Source organism: Dipodomys spectabilis, unplaced genomic scaffold (assembly GCF_019054845.1).
Source record: "Dipodomys spectabilis isolate Male_0828 unplaced genomic scaffold, ASM1905484v1 ptg000039l, whole genome shotgun sequence".
Classification (NCBI taxonomy): Eukaryota; Metazoa; Chordata; class Mammalia; order Rodentia; family Heteromyidae; genus Dipodomys; species Dipodomys spectabilis.
In genome coordinates, this window is record NW_024870716.1 from 3,505,993 (window position 1) to 3,526,523 (window position 20,531).

The following is a 20,531-nucleotide window of genomic DNA, read 5'->3' on the forward strand; positions in this document are numbered from 1 at the left end:
TCTCTAAGGGTCATATATGTTGAATATATTAAAAATCATTACAACTCAGCCTGGAGGCATGGCTCTATTGGTAGAACACCAGACATAAACACAAAAGGCTGAGTGTGCTTAGTTTACGTTATAGTACCAGTACATACGTGCACGTGTGCACATGCACGCGCACACACACATACACACAAATTATTACAATTAATCACAAAAGCACAATAGCCCAATTTAAATTGGCAAATAAGCCAAATAATGTATTTTTTAAAGCTGAAAGCACATGAAGAGATATTAAAAAAAAAAAAAAAGCACAGAAGCTGGTACCACTGGCTCACACCTGTAATCGTAGCTACTCAGGAAGCTGAGATCTGAGGACTGCTATTCAAAGCCAGCTCCAGGCATGAAAATCTGTAAGACTCTCATCTCCAATAAACTAGTCTGAAAAAGCAGGAAGTAGCATTGTGGCTCAAGTGGCAGAGTGCTATATTTGAGCATAAGAGGCTCAGGGACAGTGCTCAGGCCCTGAGTTCAAGCCCCAGTACCAGAAAATAAAAGCACAAAAGCATAAAGGCATATACATTTATATATACATGTATGTATAATATATATGCATATAGTTATATATATGTATGTGTATATATATCTACATCTATATATATATACATATATATAGTCAGGAACTAAACAGTTACTTCAGGATATAAAATAGGAGTTTTAGGAAAGTCTTATCCAAACATCTCAGGATCATATTATTTTTGGTGAACATTTGAGATGACTGGCATTCTCATGGTTCTGTTGATGTCTGGCTAAATTGGTCCAATTTGTCAAATTTTAAAATGACATACATACTTTCTAAACTATCAAATCCACTCCAAATTATGAAAATGCAAAAGATGTTCATTAGAGTATTTTTAGGAATTTCAAAATTGAAAATATTCTAGCTCTATCTACAAGTAACACTTCCCAATCAATTCTAGTTAACTCAGTTCTCTTGTTTTAATAAATTTTTGTAACATTCTCTTTACAGTCTTGAAAGTCATAGATACCTATGGCAAAATATATCCAAGGTATAATTGGGAAAAAATTAAAAAGTAATTTATAACAAAATATACACATCATCATGTAAATAATGTAGACATAAAACATACTCTAGAGGGCAGTAGTATCCAGTTAAGAACTTAACATGAAAACTGATTAATTTATGATATGTCCAAACAAAGGGATTTTACATACCTAGATTCACTGAGATACTACTGATTCAAACAGCAGGTTGTAAAAACAGCAATTACAAAGATGATTCTCTTTATGAAAATATTCAGAAATATCTAAAAGGTTGCTTACATATATAATTGACAAAAACTGTCTTTAATGATCAGATTTGGGAAAAATTTTGGCTTTTTTCCCTATGCATTTCTATACAAATGTTCCTCCATTTATGATGAGCTATGCCCCAATAAATTCATCATAAACTGAAAATACACATGAAATAAAGGTATTCTGTGTAACCTACCAAATAACTGAGCATCACAGTACACTATATAGAGAGTATCCATTGATTATCTTTGTGGTCTCATGGCTGATGGGAAGCTGTGAATCACATTTTCATATGTGAAAGAAAACATAACGAGAAAATATCAACTCACATATTAATAATCAGGAAAAGTTCCAAAGTCAAATATATACGTGGTGTTTATTTAATTTTGGTTGTCAATTTGGTTGGAGTAAGAAACACCTTGGAAGCCAGGGACCCAGTGGATGAGGCATGTAATCTTACCTACATAGGAGGCTGAGATCTGAGGGCTGTCGTTCAAACCCAGGCAGTTTGTCCAACATAGGTATGGTTTTTGCACCATCAGAACTCAAAAAATAAGGTTAGGGAACATCTGTATTTGAATTTTCTTATCTTTGATGAAAATTTAAAGGTTATGGTAAGCTCTAATGAAAGAATCATAACAGAGACCCTATCAAAACCAACTATGCAACTATGCAAATGGGTCAAAATTGCATGAATTCACCACATTGCAGACGCTAATTAAAACAACTGAGATAGCCAGGCATTGATGGCTCATACCTGAAATCCTAGCTACTCAGGAGGCTGAAATCTGAGGATCATGACTCAAAACCAACCTGGCCAGAAAAGTCTGTGAGACTTTAATCTCCAGTTAGCCACCAAAAAGAAGTAAATGTATGGATGAAGTGGTAGAGCACTAACCTTGAGCAAAAATGCTCAAAGATAGCACCCTCTGAGTTCAAGCGCCAGGGCTGGCACCAAAAAAAAAAAAACACCAGATAACATCTAGTATCAATCAGATTAACAAAATTTAACATTTATCTTTTAGTTCTGGTAAGAATGAGGGGAACCAGGCATTATTCATCATTTAGATTGGAGTGTGTAATGCAGTCATTTTAGAGGTAATTTAGCATGATACCTTTGGTTACAAGTAACAAAAAACTCAAGCAAAATGACTATGGAGTCACACAACTGAAAGACTAGACATCGCTAAACCTAGCCTTCCTAAATGTTATCATTATTGTCTAGCTTTTAACTTCCTCTGAGTAAAAGTCACTGTCAGTAAGGATAGACAGCAAAGTCTGTGAGACTCCATCTCCAATTAATCTGTGCTGAAGGTGTGGCTTAAATGGTTGAGCACCAACCTTGAGCAAGAAAGAGTAGTGAGTAAACACAAGGCCTTGTGTTCAAGTCTCTGTACTAAAAAAAAAAAAAAAAAAAAAAGGAGGAATTACTTATTCTGGTTCATGGCTTCAGAGGTGTCTGTTCATCATGGCAGAGTGGGTGCAGTGAACGACAGCAGCTCACATCATGGTAATTAGGAAGCAGAAAGGAGATACAGGAAGAGGCCAAGGGAAGATAGAGACGCTGAGGTATCCACTTCCTTCACTAGGCCCCATCTCCTACTTTTTACCACCTACCAATCATGCCATCATATTATGAATCTATCAAAGGATCAATTCTTTGATTAGGTTAGAGCCCTCAAGATTTAACTGTCTATTGAGACCTCATCACAAACATACCCAGAGGTATCCATCACAAATCTCCTAGGTGTTTCTTTATTCTTTTGGTGCCAGTGCTAGCCTTCTGGTTTTTGTTTGTTTTGTTGGCTGTTGGGATGAATTCAAGGCCTGAGTCTCTCCTTAAGCTCTTTTGCTCAAGGCTAATGCTCTAGTACCTTAAACCACAGGTCCATCTCTGATTTTTTTGTGTGGTTAACTGGAGATGAATCTTATGGGGACTTTTCTGCCCCAATTGGCTTTGAACCACAATCTTTAGATCTTAGCCTCCTGAGTAGCTGGGATTATAGGTATGAGCCAAAGGTGCCAGGTTTCTGGTCTTCTGTTTTACCAGCAAGGATCACTTTAAAAAAAAAAAAACAAACCAAAAACTGGACCTGTCTTTAATTAAGGGCCTGGGCACTGTCCCTGAGATTTCTGGCTTAAGGCTGGTGCCCTACAACTTGAGCTACAGCTTTACCTCCAGCTTTTTAGAGGTTAGTTGCAGATTTAAAACTTGTGGATTTTACTGTCTGGGCTGGCTTCAAACTGTGATCCTCAGATCTCAACTTTAAGTAGTTAGGCTTATAGGTATGCACCACCAGCACTTAGCTTGTAGATGTGTGTGTGCGTCTCTTTCCTTTCTTCTATTCCTTACTTCCTTCCCTCTTTCTTTTCTCCTTTTTGTATGTGTGTGTGCCTGTTCTGGTGCTTGAATTCAGGGCCTAGGTGCTGTCCCTGAGCTTTTTCACTCAAAGCTAGTGCTCTACCACTTGAGGCTCCATTTTCAGCTTTTTGGTGGTTAATTGGAAGAGTCTCATGGATTTTCCTGGCTTTGAACAACAACTTTCAGATCACAGCCTCCTTAGTAGCTAGGATTACAGTACTGATCCACCAGATGCCTGGCTTTCAAGGTGTTTCTTAATATAATCAAATGGACAACCAAAATTAAATTAAATTAGCTAGTCTTAAATTGAATTCCAGCTCTGATATGAAACTGCCCTTGGTCTCCTTTGTATTTCTCCCCTTTTTTTAAAAATATCATATGCCGCCTTTGTTTCTATTGTTGTTATACTTTCTGCCCTCCCATTTGTTTGTTTTTATACTGAGCTGAACTTGCTGAATTATCACCGAGATCCTATTTATATATACACCGCAAAGCAGTTTTCAGACAATAGATACATAATTGATGGTGAACAAATTAAATTCCACATAATAAACAACTTGGGCAGTATCACAATGAGTTGTGAAAGCAGAGATAAACTAGTGCCTTTAAAAAATAATACTGTAAGCTGTGAGTGGTACTGCATACCTATAATCCCAGTACCTGAAGAGGTGGAGGTAGGGTGATAGTTTGACAACAAACTGCAGCTACATAGCTAGTTCAGACCAGCCTAAACTATATAGTGTCTAAAACAAATAAAACCTCTTCTTTGAAATAAAAAAGAAACATAACAACAAAATCAGCTGGTCAACCAAAACAAAAACCCAATCAGCTAAACAAACCCAACAAGGAAACTACTAAAACTTATAACCCCTAGAAAAGTTTTTGTAAAATAGCATTCGCTTATTGTATTTATTTTTCATTCTTCCCATGGATATTATATATTTTACCACATTTAAGATTAAAACTTCTTCTGTTACACGAAATCTTAAGACCAAATCATTAGGTGATTTGTCCAAAACTGCAATGAGTTTAAGTGACAAAGTCAGTATTAGCATCATTTTTTCCATATAATCTAGGGTTTTTTTTTTTCTCTTTTCTTTTTTTTTCTCAGTCATGGGCCTGAACTCTGGGCCTGGGCGCTGTACCTCAGCTCTTCAGCTCAAGGCTAGCGCTCGACCACTTGAGCTACAGCACCACTTTCGGCTTTTTCTGCTTATGTGGTGCTGAGGAATTGAACCCAGGGCTTCATGCATGCAAGACAAACACTCTACCACTGAGCCACCTTCCCAGCCATAATCTAGGGTTTTTATATCACAATTTTGCCCTTTAACTTGAATTTTAGTTTGCATAATAGTTAAACAAATGAGTTATTTCTTATAAAAAATCTTCAAGAACAATACATTATTGATTTTGTGTGTGTGTGTGTGAGAGATGGTTGGGATTTGAACTCAGGGCCTAGGTGCTGTCCTTTAGTTTTTTTATTTAAGGCTAGCACTCTACCACTTGAGCCACATCTCCATTCTGGCTTTTTGCTAGTTAATTGGAGACTCTCTGGGATTTGTCTGTCAGAGCTGGTGGCATCAAACCATCATCCTCAGATCTTAGCCGTTAGTAGTTAGAATTACAGGTGTGAGCTATTGTGTACAGCCCATTATTGATTTTTAAGCTTGCCATCAGTAGGCTTCTATTGTTTTATACAGGATTGATCATTAAAATGCTCAAAGAAGTGGAACACACCAGTTGTGCATTGATTGGAGGTTACATTATAGTGTATACCATTCGTGTTTTTATGGTTACAATTAAATCTATACTATTGGCAACGGTGTCAACAAGTTCAACTTTACTTCTCTATTTCATAGTTTAGCTTTTTTTAGAATGGTGTCTCTACATTGTAAAATTGAAAATGTTGAGACAAAAAGAATATATTGTCTTCATATTAAGGATGAACAGAAATTCATACATAGTCTCTTCCCTGGGGAGACAAAAGATGGCCTATTACAAACCACCACCTTCTATGAGGGCATTTTTGTGGGTGGGAAGGTGGATGGGAAAAGGAATCATGATGGTTTTAGTGCCCAAAGATTCAATTAGAGGCCGGGGAAACAGATTTTGATAGCTTACTATATAGCATGGTGACTATAGTTAATTACTGCAGAGCTGGGCACAAGAGGCTCACACCTGTAATCATAAACTCCTCAAAGAGGCTGAGATATGAAGATCTTGATTCAAAGCCAGTCTAGGAAGGAAAATCCTTGAGACTCTTATCTCCAATTAACTAGCAAAGAGCCAAAAGTAGAAGCGTGGCTCAAGTGGTAGAGCACCACCTCTGAGTGAAAAAGCTAACAGTGGCCAGGTGCTGAGTTCAAGCCTTAGTTTTGGCACACACAAAAAATCAGCATTATTTCCAAATAGCTAAAAGGACATATACACACAAAATGCTAAGTATACATGGGGATGGTTATGCTATTTAGAATAATTTGAGACATCTTCCTGGGAAGTTATAGAGGATTCTCTAGGATGAATGTTAGATTGTTTGCCTGAGAATGTGACTCCCAATCTCTGTGGATTGGCTTATAAGAGTGTGGTTGGTCTGGTTATCATCTAATTCTTTCAAAAGCAATTCTCTTAACAACCACGCTTTACCACGTATTATATTTTTCTGACAGTGACAGGAAAAGACTTTTCCTCAGAATTTCGTTGCATCAGCACAGTTATTTTAACCAGTCTATATTACTGCTCCTTCCAACATTCCAAATGCAGCAAGGCCATTTAAATCCCCAAACCTCAACAAAAACAAGTTGTGAAACTGAAAAGACCTTGAAAGACACAAAGCTGCTTCACAGAGCCCTGCAGCATTTCTTTACCAAGTCCTTTCCTAAATGCCTGGCCCGGTTAATCTTCATCTGAGACTGGGACCAAGCATACACCATGCTTCAGGGTATGAGGGAGCCAGCTGGGGAAGGGGCAGAACTGGTCGGGGCTGAGATGCAGTCAGAGTAGTCTAGGAGAAAGAAATCTAGGGGGGAAGCCATAAGGGATAGGGAATCCCCAAGACAGGTGGACCCCACTGAGGGAGCGAGTGTGGAAAGCCAGGAAAGAGACCCACCAGGGGGACACTGGGGAGGCCCAGTTTGCAGTCCTAGGGTCCCCCTAGAGCTGTGAGACAATGGCGTGGGGGGACTTATCCCCAGAGGGGAAGACAGGAAGGTAGAACAGCTTTTGCTTGCTGAGATTAACCAGAAGAGAAAAGCGATGGGGTGAAAGAGGCTGTGCCTTTGGGGAACCCCTCCCTCCCCCGCCCCCATAAAACTCCGTAAAGACATTTTCTGAAAAGGATCTGACAAGCCGCCAGCAAGGGCACCCGCGTCCGGCCAGGCTGGGAGGCACCATGACCGGCGGAACCAGCACATGTGGGTAACTATACTGAGAGAAGGTCGTGGAAGGCACACGTCAGCAGGTTTTGTGAATTCAAGATTATGACATGACAAATGTCCTCGTGGAGGAGCAGCCTGGAGCTGGCGATCGTGGGGATGTCCACATGGACCGAGGGGCGGCGGGTCCTGGCGCCGCCGCGCCCACCGCCCGCAGGCGGCGCTCCGGGCGGGCGCTAGGCCGCGGCCCAGACTCACTTCCGCCGCCGCCCACCCAGCATTCACACCCGGTTACGGCAGAGAAGAAAGCACTAGTCGCGCAAACCCCTTCCCATCCAGTATCTAAAGATGATAAAAACCAGAAAAGAATCCCCTCCGCCCCCCCCCCCCCCGAACCCGCCCGACACCGCACCCCCCCCCACCACAACCACTTCTCCTATTGTCCTTGGCAACGTAGCCCGCAAAGCCGCCGAGGCAGCGCTCGCCCCGCCCACCACGTCCACGCGTGGCGCATGCGCACAGCGCGCCGCGCGTGGCCAGAGGGCGGGGGGGGGGGGGGAGGGTGGGAGCCGGTTTCCCAGAAGCCTCCCCGAGCCACTCGCGCGGTTGCCCTTCCTCCCGCTCACCAGGCGCAGCACCGCGTGACTCCGCCCACCACGCTCTTGCCGTCGCGCGCGGTAGTTTGTTGGCGCCCCCGTGCGGCCGTCCGCCAGAGCCCCAAAGCGAGCGTGTAAACAGAATGTGGACGGTCCGGAGGCCGCCTGCGTCACCGTAGCGCGCCGACCTGTGGCGGCGCCGCGGCCGAGCCTCGCGGAGGGGGGGGGGGAGGGGGAGAACGCGACGCGGAGGGAGGGAGGAGGCCAGACAGGGCGGGGGAGGGAGGGAGGGAGCGGGGAAGCCGCGGTGGCGCAAGCGGCGCGGAGCTGCGCGGCCCGGGTCCGCTCGTCGCTTCGCCTCGTCGCTAACCGGCTCGAGACCCGGCCCGTCCACCCCGGCGCCTCCCGTCAGCCCCGCAGCACGGACGGAGGAGTCCATGTTGGGCAACTCGGCGGCGGAGTGACGGGAGAAGCCCGAGCTTCCCGCGGTGGGGCCCGCGGCCGCCGGCGCGCGCGCCTCGACCTCGGCCTGAGGTAAACACGGGCCGACCGCGGGGCGGGGGGGGGGGCAGAGGTGAGGGACGGGGGTGGGGGTGGGCTGGGGCCGCCGCGGGCGGGGAGCGGGGCTGGGGGCGGTGCGGGGGGCCAGCGGAAGAGCGGGCCCCGCGGCGGCGGAGGGCGGACAAAGTTTCGGATTCTCGCGGGGCCCAGGCGACGTCATGCGTTTGGAGGAAAAGTTGGAGGCGCTTTTCCAGGCGGGAAGGGAGACGGCGGGGGGGGGGGGGTGCTGCAGCCGGGGTGGACCCCATTTTGCTTTCGTCTCCCCCCCCACTCCCGGCGAAGCGACCCTGTCCCCTCTCCTCCCCGTGGCCTACGCGCCTTCCTGCTGCCTGCGCCAGGGCGATGCCGGTCCTCGCCGGGGTGCAGGGCCTTAGTGGGGGGGGGGCAGGGGGGTGGGGAACAGGGTCTCCGCTCAGACCCCGGCCAAGCCCCCTTCCCCCTTCTCTGCCTCGGGGAACACCGTCCCCGCTGAGCTTCCCGACGCTCTCCGACCCCGGTGCGTCCGCTTCCCTGGGTCGACTTTGCTTTTGTCGCCGGAGGCCCAGGGAGGGCCGCTCGTGAAACCAAACTTTACCACGTAGTGATGACCTCTCGCGTGCGCGCGGATGGGAAGACCTGGAGGTTCAGTGCACTGGTCTTTTTACCCCCCCCCCTCCCTCCCTCCTGCCCTGAAGTTACAGCTCCTCCTGCCACTTACCCTGGCCCCATCTTTGAGACCTGCTGTGTCTGCCCTAATAACTACTGGGGGGGGGGGGGAGGGGGGTACGTGGAGGTCCAGACTAACCCTAACCCCTGCGGGCCCCCCCTCCCCCTCACATCTTCAGATCTGGGAAAATGGTACAACACTTGGGAGTTTCGTTCTCTTTCACACAGGGCTGGAGGTCTTGTCACCCCCACATGTTTTGAATAATATTTTAAAAGACTTGATTGTATTCGATTAAAACATTCACAGATTCAAACGGTGATTAAAAAAATACCCAGTATTTTACATTATCGAGTATACGGTCTAAGCGGCGTCCATCATTTTGGATTGCATTTTGACGAACGTTCTTGTACTATCAACATACTAAAAAATCATTAAGCAAAACCGATGAGAAAGTCCTTAATGCTTTTTGACTGGTCGATGTGATCTTAAATTTACCCTAGTTTGGAAATTTCCTCTGAATTTTGGGAAAAGTACGTGAGTGAATGCCGTTTTCTTGTTTTAAAAGAAGTGAATTTCATGGGTAGGACTACTTGCCATGACTAAATAACTGTTGCATTTTTGTTTTGAGATATTTAATGTGTGATCAAGTCTTTTTCCAGGCCATCATTGATTTTCTTTCTTTAGAACTTAGCTTAATTTTTTTTACTGTTCTATTTCTTCAAATCTGCAGGAAAGTTTGTAGGCCTTTAATTTTTGTTGTAACTGGCTGGACAGAAAGGAATGTTTCAAACTGTCTCTGAATTTCATTATATCATCCTGCCAAAGATAATTCAGATTTATTTTGATTGTGTTTATGCAGTTGAGTTTTTAAAAACTTGTCAGTTTCTTGGGACTTACAAATATATCAACATTCGGTTTCACACCCAGTGACTTTGAGAATTTAAAGTACATTTTAGGATTAGGGCGGTGGTAAAATTTGATGTTTCTCTACTATAAGTGTGCTCATGCAGTCAAGACAATACTATGTCAGATGGAGAAAAATGCTTTAAGAGAAAATAGAAAGCTGTTATTAATTTCTTGGAGGAAATTTAAGTTTTTTCCCTCTCTAATACTTTTGCTAATGAGGTTCATTGGTTAAGATTGAAAATAAAGGAAAGTTCTTTCCTTTGAAATTAACCAGTACTGGGGCAGTGTTTTTGAATTAGTGGCTTTGAATTAGTGCACTTGAATCAGTTCAATTACTTGATGCTGTTGATTAATCTTCAATAAAAGCTTTAGCAGTAAGAAAGTACAATGCTACATTACCCATTAACTGTGTTGAACTTTTAAGGTACAACACTGAAAGTTGTAAAACTTAAAACCCTAACTCAAGAATGTAGTAGACCTAAGAAAGTGATAAAGTCAGTCATAGAGTAATTTTCATTGTAACTTTCCCTTCAAGTTCTGTCAGCATCTGTTCTTGTCTTCCAATGGTGTAGATTGGATCTTGACTTACCTTTTCTATTGAAATAAATCTTCAGTATATTCTTTTGCTAAGGATAATCAGTAGCCTTGAACCTTGTGAGCAGTGTGTCTCAGTAGTGAGAACTGACTGCACTAGCACTGAGACGACCCCAGAGTTAAAATCTGTGCTATTCCCAAGACTTAGCTTGCCTTTTTTTTGGGGGGGGGGGGGGGGGGAGTAAGGCTATCCTGGGGGCTTGAAGTCAGGGCTTGGAAACCTACTCATCCTGTTTCCCTCCTCCCCAGCTAGTAGTGTTCTTTCTCTACCACTGGAGCCACTTCTGGCTTTTGGTGTTTTAGTTGGAGATAAGGAAAGCTGGGCACAGGTGGCTCATTCCTGTAATCCCAAAGATACTCAGGAGGCTGAGATTTGAGGATTGTGGTTCAAAGCCAGCCCAGACACAAAAAGTCCATGACACTCTAATCTCCAATTAATTACCTGAAAACTGGCAGTGGCACTGTGGCTCAAAGTGGTAGAGCATTAACATTGAGCAAAAGAGTTCAAGGACAGAGCCCAGGCCCTGAGTCCAAGCTCCTTGACCAACAACTACAAAAAAAGCGTCTCAAGGATTTTCCTATTCAAGCTGGCTTAAAACTTCATCCTCAGATCTCACTCTTTTGAGCAGCTAGGATTCAGGTTTGTGCTGTTGGCCTCTGGCTTTGCTTTTTTTCTTTCTTTTTTTTTTTATATCCGTAGCACATAGAAATTCACTATAAATTGTAAAAACAGCACCATTTCTCACATACAAAATAACTTCTTGAAAACATTATGACCTTTGCTAACTTACAGTCTTTAACAAAAAACTCAGTTGCCCAGAGTGAGCTTTGTAAAATTCATTAGATCCTGTCACTTCTCAGTGACTTCCCTTCTTAGTCTTAGTAAAGCATATATTTTACTAGGGCCTACAAAGCTCTAAGATATTCGAGTTTCTTTCTTGCTTTATCTTGTCACCCTTTTTCTCAAGCCACATTTCCACTATGCTACTGAGGTCTTCTCTGACTTCTCTGTATGCAACCATGGTCCTAGTCTCTCCATATTTTCCTACCCTTTTTATGCTAGAGTTTTTTTTTTTTTTTCTGTAGCATTTTTTCACTTTGCCTACATACTTTTGCCAATTTAACTTAGCTTATTATATTTGTTATGTTTATTCACTGAGATTGTCATTTTGTCATTGTTTTATCCCTAAGCATGTGAACAGTGTAGGTACTTGATATTCAATAGATTACTATGCTTTTTGCAATAAACATTAAAACTGATCATTGTCATTTGAAACTTTAGATTATGCATATCTTACTGTGTTGCATGAACTGTTATATCCAGACAAGTGGACTGTGTCCACATACAAGGGCCAAGTCTTGAGAGTGACATTTTGTGACTTTGAAATTACATGAAACTAAAAATGCTCTGCTAGTTGAGTGATGTAACTTAGTGTTAAAAAAAATTTATCATTTAGAAACTGAATTCCATTTTGCTTTTTGAGGTGCTAAGGTTTGAATTTAGGACCGTGTGGTTGGTAGACACTCTACCACTTGAGCCATACTCTCAGCCTTTTTTAGTTTTTGAATAGGGTCTGTTTATGTCTTGGCTAGCCTGGAGCTAAGAGGGAACTGATTTACTCTTTTCTTTTAACTGGGATGACCCTAACTTTTTTCTTTGGCTTGTCTGGACCCATCTTTCTCCTGATCTCAGCCTCCCAAATAGGATTACAGGCACAAACCTCTCCACCTGGCCTAGACTTTTAGTAGTTTGAGTAGGTAGGATGAGGTTTTTGGTGATGTGTATTGGATTCTGGTAACATGTATTGAAAGGGAGAAGACTCAAGATTAGGAGAGATATAGATAGCTTTAATTAGGAAGATTAGGAAAATCTTGGAGATGGGCTAAGTAGATTGAATTTGAGATTAATAGGCTGCACTTGTAGATTGTAGATGTGAGAGAAAGAAATTTCAAAAAATGACTTTATACAACTAGGGTAAGAGTGGTACCAACTAAGGACTAAAGTTCTTTTGGTTTTAAAGCACTGGGTTTTTGAGGTGCCTTTGGATCTTTCAAGTGGTAGTTTTGTAGCACTTTAGATATATAGTTCTAAAATTCAAAAGAGGGTTATGGGTTGCCAATAGAAAATCAGAATTACTTAAATAGGTATGGGTGAAATTGCCTAGGGGTTGGAATGTAACTTGAAAAAAGACAAAAGTTGAACCATACTAACCTCATATATGAAAACTTTATTGGGAGACTGAACTCCTAGAGAATACTGACTTGTTACAGAAACCAGTGTAAGAGAGTGCTTCATAGGGATAAAGCCAGTAGGGTCAAGTATTGAATAAGATGTGGAGTTGAGTAGTCTTTCAAGCAAGTAGGATGTTAGCTTTCTGTTTTCAAACTGGTACTTGTGTAATTGCTCAACTAGTTTTAAAAAGTACTGAGATCAAAGTTTAAGAAATTATTCACCCATATTGCAGAAGAAAGCTAATGGTTATTAAATATTTACTATGTGTTAGCTATTCTGCTGTAAACACTTTATGTACTTATTTTTGTGGATACTTTACATAAATTTTATTTGATCTCAATTAGCTTTGCAGTATTCAGTCTATTTTACAGAACTGAGTTTTGAGAATCTAGATTCTAAATGACTTAAATATCAGAGTACTTGCTGAGTCTTTGTGCCTGAGTTCATCCAACTCTGGCCTGTAGATATTCGTTTCATCAGTTGGCCCCCCAACTTGTATATTATTACTGTCCAGTAGATACATGTGTGATGATGGATATGCTTTATCTGGTGTAGTAGCTGATAGCAACAAGTGGCTAGGAGCAACTTGAAATGTGGCCAGTGCAACTGGGGTACTGAAAAATGGTTACCTTACTGGCTCCTGAAGTTACAGATTAAAGGTTTTTGAGAATCTTATAAAGGATAGAACAGTCTTATATAAAGCAGAAGTAAAAACATTCTTCATTTGAAAGTACTTCTTTTGTTGCATACTAATTTTAGATACTCTTACATTTTGTTTGGTAACTTAAAAAAAATCTCAAACTTTCAGCAAAGTTCTAAGTTCAGGTATCTTTTTCCCTTGGACCATTTGAAATTCAGTTGCAGATGCAGTAACAAAAGGTCAAGGACTTTCTGTTATAAAATAACCATTGGAGTAAACCAATCTTTTTTTGAAAAATAAATTGAACTACCACCTAATTTCAGATTTCATTCAAGTTTTGCGTTTCCACAGAAATTTCATCACAAAATTCAGATTGTGTTGCATTTAAACTAGAAAAATTCTTTCTTGACTTTCATGACTTTGATGCTTATAACCATTACAAGCCAGTTGTAAAATATCTGTCTGGATATTTTCTTATGGTAGGATTCAGACTGTGGCAAGTAGTGATGGGTTCTTTTCAGTATACAATTTCTGCTTGTCCTGTTACCAGTAGGTGATGTACACTTTGATCACTTGATTTATGTGAGTCCTCCCAAGCTTCTTCACTGTAATGTTACTTTTATTCCCTTAATAATAAGTATTTTTTTGAGGAAGTAATATGAGACTGTTAAAATAGCCTATATCAACTTTTCTATTTATCTTCAAATTGTTCCATTTTTGGTCTGTGAAAACCCTTCAGTCTAGTTTTTACTTCCTCTTATACTTACATGGGCATTTTCTTGTTTACAATAATAAATAATATACAATAATTAAATATATTGATTTATATTGATTTTTTACTTCCTCTTATACTTACATGGGCATTTTCTTGTTTACAATAATAAATAATATACAATAATTAAATATATTGATTTATATTGATTTTTTAGTTCTTATTTTTGTTTTAATTATTTGTTTTATTTTGTGAGACACAATGTGACTACATAGCTCAGGTTATTGCCCATCTCATTGTTCTATCTTGCCTGCCAGATGCTAGTGTTAAATGTATGAAGTACAATACTTGTGTTATTTTTTAGTGGTTGTATCAGGATATCTTAATTAGCCAGTAGCTACAAATGTGACTTTTTTTGGGGGGGGTGTAAGGGGAGGAAACTGCTGAGGATCACTTGCAGGGCCTCATGTTTACTAAGGCAAGTGCTCTGCCACTGAACTATATCCTCAAACCCCATATGTAACTCTTGGGTGCTTCATTGGTTAGTTCAAACTGAGATTTGCTGTAAGTGTAAAGTATACACCGTTTCACAAAAAGTGTAAAATATTTCAAGTTTTTAAATGTATTACAGGTTGAAACTTTGTGAGGGGTTAAATATATTAAATTGACTTTTTTTGTTTGTTTAAGGTAGCACTGGTGTTTGAATTGTGAGTGGTAGGCTTACAAGGCAGGCATTCTACCACTTGAATTACACCCTCATTACTTGTATGTTTTAGTTATTTTTCAGATAGGATCCTGAATGTTTGCCCAGGGCAGGCCTCAGGCTGGGATCCAGACCTCCTATCTACTACCTATGGCTTAATACATAGCTAGTATTACAGATGTATACTACCATGCCAGCTTTTTTGTTTAGATGAAATCTTGCTAATAACTTTCTGTCCTTGGCTAACCTGACCTCATACTTTGATCCTCCTGATCTCTATTTCCTGAGTAGGTTGGATTATGGTGCCTGGAATTATGTATGTGGCCTAAAAATTTCTTAGGGGACAATGCTTCTCTAAGGCTAAGGTATATGTACACAAATGTTCACAATTTACTTAAAAGTTAATGGTTTTATCATTGGAAATGAATGTAGAAGCCCTTTAACTTTCTTAGTGATCAATATGGAATAGTTGTCATGGGAGTACATACAAATGCAATAACAGCCCCACCCTATTGTATACTTTCTGCTCCCTGTAGTAGGTAAGTATATTTTCTCCTCCTTATGAGGAGACAAAAAAACTTTTATATATAGCCATTTATTTACTGTTCATCTTGTGCTTTAATTCCAATTTTATCTTTGATATCGTTTCTCTTCAGTCTGAAGAACTTCATTCTTTCTTTTTTTTCAAATTCTTTATTGTGATTAAGTGATTACATAATTTCCCAAATTTCACAGTATTGTGGGATAGTGATGCTTAGTTAAAGTCACAAACACATTCTAACTTCCATGGGGCAAATTGTCTGTCATGGTCTATAACATTTGTGAGTTCTATGAGCTTTGCAATACAGTTATTTCTTCCACATTGGGTGATATGTATGTTTCTTTTGTTTTGCATCAGCTGTTCCCTCTTTCCCACTGTTCTCTCCTTCCCATCGCTGCCATTGAGTTGCTTAAGACCTTCATTCTTGGGGCTGGGAAGGTGGCTCAGTGGTAGAGCGTTTGCCTAACATGCATGAGGCCCTGGGTTCGATTCCCTAGCACCACATAAGCAAAAGAAAAAAGCCGGAAGTGGCTCTGTGGCTCAAGTGGTAGAGCGCTAGCCTTGAGCTGAAGAGCTGAGGGACTCAGCACCCAGGCCCAGAGTTCAAGAACTTTGTTCTTTTAAAGTAGACTTTTTAGTGATAAATTCTTAGTTTTACTTTTTTTTGGTGTGGGGGGGAGGGGGAGGGTCCTGGAGTTTCAACTGAGGGCCTCGCACTTGTTACGCTGGCAGACTTGCCACTTAAACCATGCTTCCTGCCCTGTTTCTTGCTGATTATTTTGGAGATGGAGTCTTGTGAACTTTTCTTCCTGTAGTGGCCTGGAACTGAGATCCCCCACATTTCAGTCTCTTGTGTAGCTAGGATTATAGGTGTGAGCCACCAGTGCCTAGTTTGTCTTTGTTTTTAACTAAAATATCTCTACAGATATTTCTGATTTCTGACGGATTTCTTCTCTACACAGAGAATGCTCTCTGAAATTTCAGTATTTCAAAGATATCCATTCACTGTCTTCTGGATGCTGGTTTCGGATGAGAAGTTTGTAATAATTGGAATCATTAAATTTCTTGTGTGGGTCATGTTTCTTTACAGTTTTATTCCTTTAGCTTGACTTTTCCTAAGTCTGTTGTGGTTTGTCTAGGCATGTTTTACTTCCGTGTTTATCCATTTTAGTGTTCTTCAAGCTTTGTGAATTTCTGAGTTCCTGAACCTTCAAGTTTGGGAGAGTTTTTGTACATTATTCTGGAGATATTTTTTTTCCCCTGTACCAATTTCATTCTTGTCTTTTGTTGTAGAAAGAACTTTTGATGTTTCCTGAAAGTCTTCCTTTTTTTCTCCTACTCTGTTCTTCAGAGTAGATACTTCTATTGATTTAGCTTCTGTTCAGTCAGTAACTCGGTTTTACTTTTTTTTTGAAGGTTGGGAGCAAGTTCTGCCAGTGAGCTATCAGCCCTGTATTTCTGTTTATTGAGGCTTTGTTTTATACAACTTACAATTTTTCTTTTTTCTTTTGCAGTTTTTCTCTTAGTTTTAAATTTGTCCGCTGGGAACTTTTATCTTTCCATTTATTTCAAAAGTGTTTATTCTTTTTCTCCATGGAACATTGTTACACAGGTTTTCCTTTATCTAAAACACTGAAAATGGGACAGAATTTGGGGATTTTGGAATATTGGCTTAAATGTAGCAATACTTTCAGTATAGGACACAGCTAAGACTAAATAGGAAATTCATTTGTTTCCTATACATCTTACACAGCTGGAAGAAATTTTATACAGTACTTTTAGTGTACCTTCATTTTTACTATGACTTGTCACATCACATTGCTGCTCAGAAAGTTTTAGATTTTGAAGCATTTCACATTTCAGATACTCAGTTCATACTTTTTTTTTAAGTCCTTGATAATTTCAATATTTGGGTTATTTCAGGGCTGGCAGTTACTATCTTCTTTTTTCTTCGGAGAATTGGTTATATTTCCTGGTGCTTTATATACCAAGTAATTTTACATTATGTCCTCAACAATATTGTGTAAGAATCCAGCAGTAGTGATTGCTTGGATACTGTTTTTGTTTTAACAGATTGTCAACTAATTAGGTTCAGACTTAAAATTTTGTCTTTTTGGAGGTTATAGTTCCAGCCTCCATCCCTCTCTCATGCTATTTCATGATAATGCATGTGTCATAAAATTTACCCATTAAAATTAACAATATAATGATTGTGGTTGGTTAGAAACCTTTTTTCTATTACTCTAGGTCTCTTCAGTGAATGTTAATGCTTGCATAGTTCAGCTAGGACTTGTCTAAGTTCTTACAGAGAATTAGGATTCCTTTTGATCACTCTGTCCTTTGCAGCATCTCTGGCCCCTTATGCCCATAGAAGTACCCTTTTCCCTGAGTCCTTTAGCTAGAAACCCCCTAGAAAAATGAGTTTCTCTCAGGCTCTTTTAACTTGTGCTGCTGCAACCAGGATGTAGCCATTCAGGATAAAGCCACTACAAAAAAGATGAAAGATAGATTAGGAAAACAATATAGTTCACTTCAAATTTCACTCCAAGCCGAGCGCTGGTGGCTCATGCCTGTAATCCTAGCTACTCAGGAGTCTGAGATCTGAGAATCTCGGTTCAAAGCCAGCCCGGGCAGGAAAGACCATGAGACTCCTATCTCCAATAAACCACCAGAAAACCGGAAGTGGCGCTGTAGCTCAAGTGGTAGAGTGCTCGCCTTGAGCTGAAGAGCTGAGGGACAACGCCCAGGCCCAGAGTTCAAGCCACACGACCAACAAAAAAAAACAAAACAAAAAACAAATTTCACTCCATATTCCACTTGTTATTTTTCAGATTTCTCAGGTAAGCTGCTTTTTGCATTTTGTCCAGATTTTTGGGATAAGCCAGACTAGGCCAAAAACAATATCCTAAAATACATTGGAAAATAAATTTTCAAACATTATATGGAACTTAACAAATTTGAAAAATAGTTGACTAGAAAGAAATATCCCACATTTTCAAACTAATCTAGCCACATGTACAACTCTGAATTAATTTGTAACCAGAATAACTGGGGGAAATGAGATTAAAAAAATAGGATACTTTTATTCAGTGTGGATAGATAATATTTATCCTTCAGAAAATGGTGTTTTGGAGGCAATGAATTTTGTAGCTTTAAGGAACTTTAGGGGATTATTTTGTAAGAGCTTGGATTAATATTGTGGTTATTTCTTTGGCATAGGTTTGTAAATTATTCTCTGGATTACCTTATTGAGGATAGTTTGTTTAAAGAATGATGATTATCTGTCACTTTTCTCTCCTTTCTTTTTCTTTTTTGGTATACTTCCTACTGTCACATATGTTATTACTTGTTAGTGAAGACTAGCTAAGCCATTATGAATATAGCAGAAGACTAACCAGTCAGAGATTTCACTTGAAAAAGAAGTTCACATTTTATAGCATTTTTCACACTTGATTACATTTAGTAAAGAATATCAATATTGTTTGATCTCTAAAAGCTTTATTATGATGTAAGTTGGTCTCTTACAAAAAGTATTCTTATATGTTCTTGACAGTGTTTCTTTGTTTTGTTAACTTACAAATCACTTGGCTGGGGTTAGAGATGTAGCTCAGTGGTAGAATGCATGTTTACTTAGTATTCTCTAGACTTTGGCCCAATTCACAGCACCATTACTCAAAAAAAATAAATAAATAAAAAAAAGACAATAAAAGTACGACCTCCCCCACAACTTCTTCCCCCCTTTTATTCTTTTGAGAGAATAATCTTGCTATTTAGCCTGACAAACCTGGTATTGGAACTGCTCTACCATGCCTGCCTTACTCCTCCACACTTAAAAAAAAAATGGTCTTATTGTAGAGGTGATATACACAGGGGTTACATTTACATGCATCAGTACAATGAACAATAAGTACATTTTCTTTTGTACAGTGTCATCTGTTCCCTCGTTCTTTGCCATTCTCTCCCTTCCGTCTTCACCCGCAAGTTGCATAGTTCACTTTCATCAATGTCCAGAGTGCTCCACTGCTGCACCCTTTTTCCATGGATTCTGTGCCCTCCTTCCACCCTCCCACAGATATGCATGTAAATACACTGTTAAAGAATACTGAATCAGGGGATGGGAAGGTGGCTCAGTGGTAGAGCGCTTGCCTTGCATGCCTGAGGCCCTGGGTTCGATTCCTCAGCACCACATAAGCAAAAAGAAAGAAAAAGTACTGAATCATCAGCAAAAAACAAAAACCCACAAAAAATTTAAGCAAAAAGTCCTTTGTTTTCCAAATCTTTGAAGTTTGTTTTAGTATGTATTTTATTTTATATACATACGAGGCGGTACTTGGGTATTACAATTTGGTGATTTTCTCCTACAACTATCATCTTTTGGTCTCACTGTATATGAGTGTCTAGAACCCTGTATTGTCATATACCATTGTGTTTTAAATCAAACTTCTGCATATCAGGGAGAACATGTGCTGCTTTCTCCCTAATCTTGGCTTACCTTGCTCAACATGATTTGTTCTAGTTCCATTCCCTGCAAATGACATTATCTTATCCTTTCTAATGGCTATATAAAATTCCATTGTATATAGGTACCACATTTTTTGGATCTATTTATGTATTGTGGGGCATCTGGGCTCTTTCCATATCTTGGCTATTGTGAATAGTGCAGCAGTGAACACGGATGTGCAGGTGTCCTTTTCATATCCTGGTTCATGATGCTCAGGGTAGATGCCTAGGAGTGGTATGGCTACATTGTAGGGAAGGCCTATCTTTAGTTTCTTTAGGAACTCCAGACTGCTTTCCAGAGTGGTTGTACTAGTTTATATTCGCACCAGCACTGCAGTAGGGTTCCTTTTCCCTCACATCTCTGCCAGCATTTTTTGTTGTTCGAATTCAAAATGTATGCCAATCTAACTGGGGTGAAATGCAATCTCAGGGTTGTTTTTTTTCCCCCCAGGGTTGTTTTGATTTGTATTCCTTTGTGGCCAGGAATGATGAACATTTTCTCATTTGTTTATTTTATTTGCCATTCTTACCTCTTCTTCCAAGAAGTCTCCTTTATTCTCTTGCCCACTTATAGTAACTGGTGTATTAAGTTTGGGAGGGGTTAGTGTCTTGAGCTTCTTGTATATAGTTGATATTAGACCTTTGTCTGATGCATTGCTGGTAAAGATCTTTTCCCAATTGGTTGGCTGTCTTTCTAGTTTAGTAACTATGTCCTCAACTGTGCAGAAACTTGATTTTAATGAAGTGTCTCTCCTGTTTTATACCCTTAGGACTCTGTTCCTGTCTATACCTATAAGTTTTAATGTGCGGTAGTTTCAGAGTTTCAGGTCTGATGTTGAGGTCTTTGATCCATATTGAATTGATATT

The 20,531-nt window shown here is 40.3% G+C and overlaps 1 protein-coding gene across 5 annotated transcripts in view; it reads left to right on the plus strand.

Moving 5' to 3' along the window:
* The first annotated feature begins 7,927 nt into the window (after positions 1–7,927).
* The window catches only part of Scaf11 (SR-related CTD associated factor 11), a 69,867-nt gene continuing 57,263 nt past the window's right edge, over positions 7,928–20,531 (plus strand). For all 5 annotated transcript variants that reach the window (XR_006147138.1, XM_042677551.1, XM_042677550.1 and 2 more), the window contains exon 1: positions 7,928–8,162. The gene's annotated coding sequence lies outside the window, so the exon portion shown is untranslated. The remainder of the gene's footprint in view (positions 8,163–20,531) is intronic.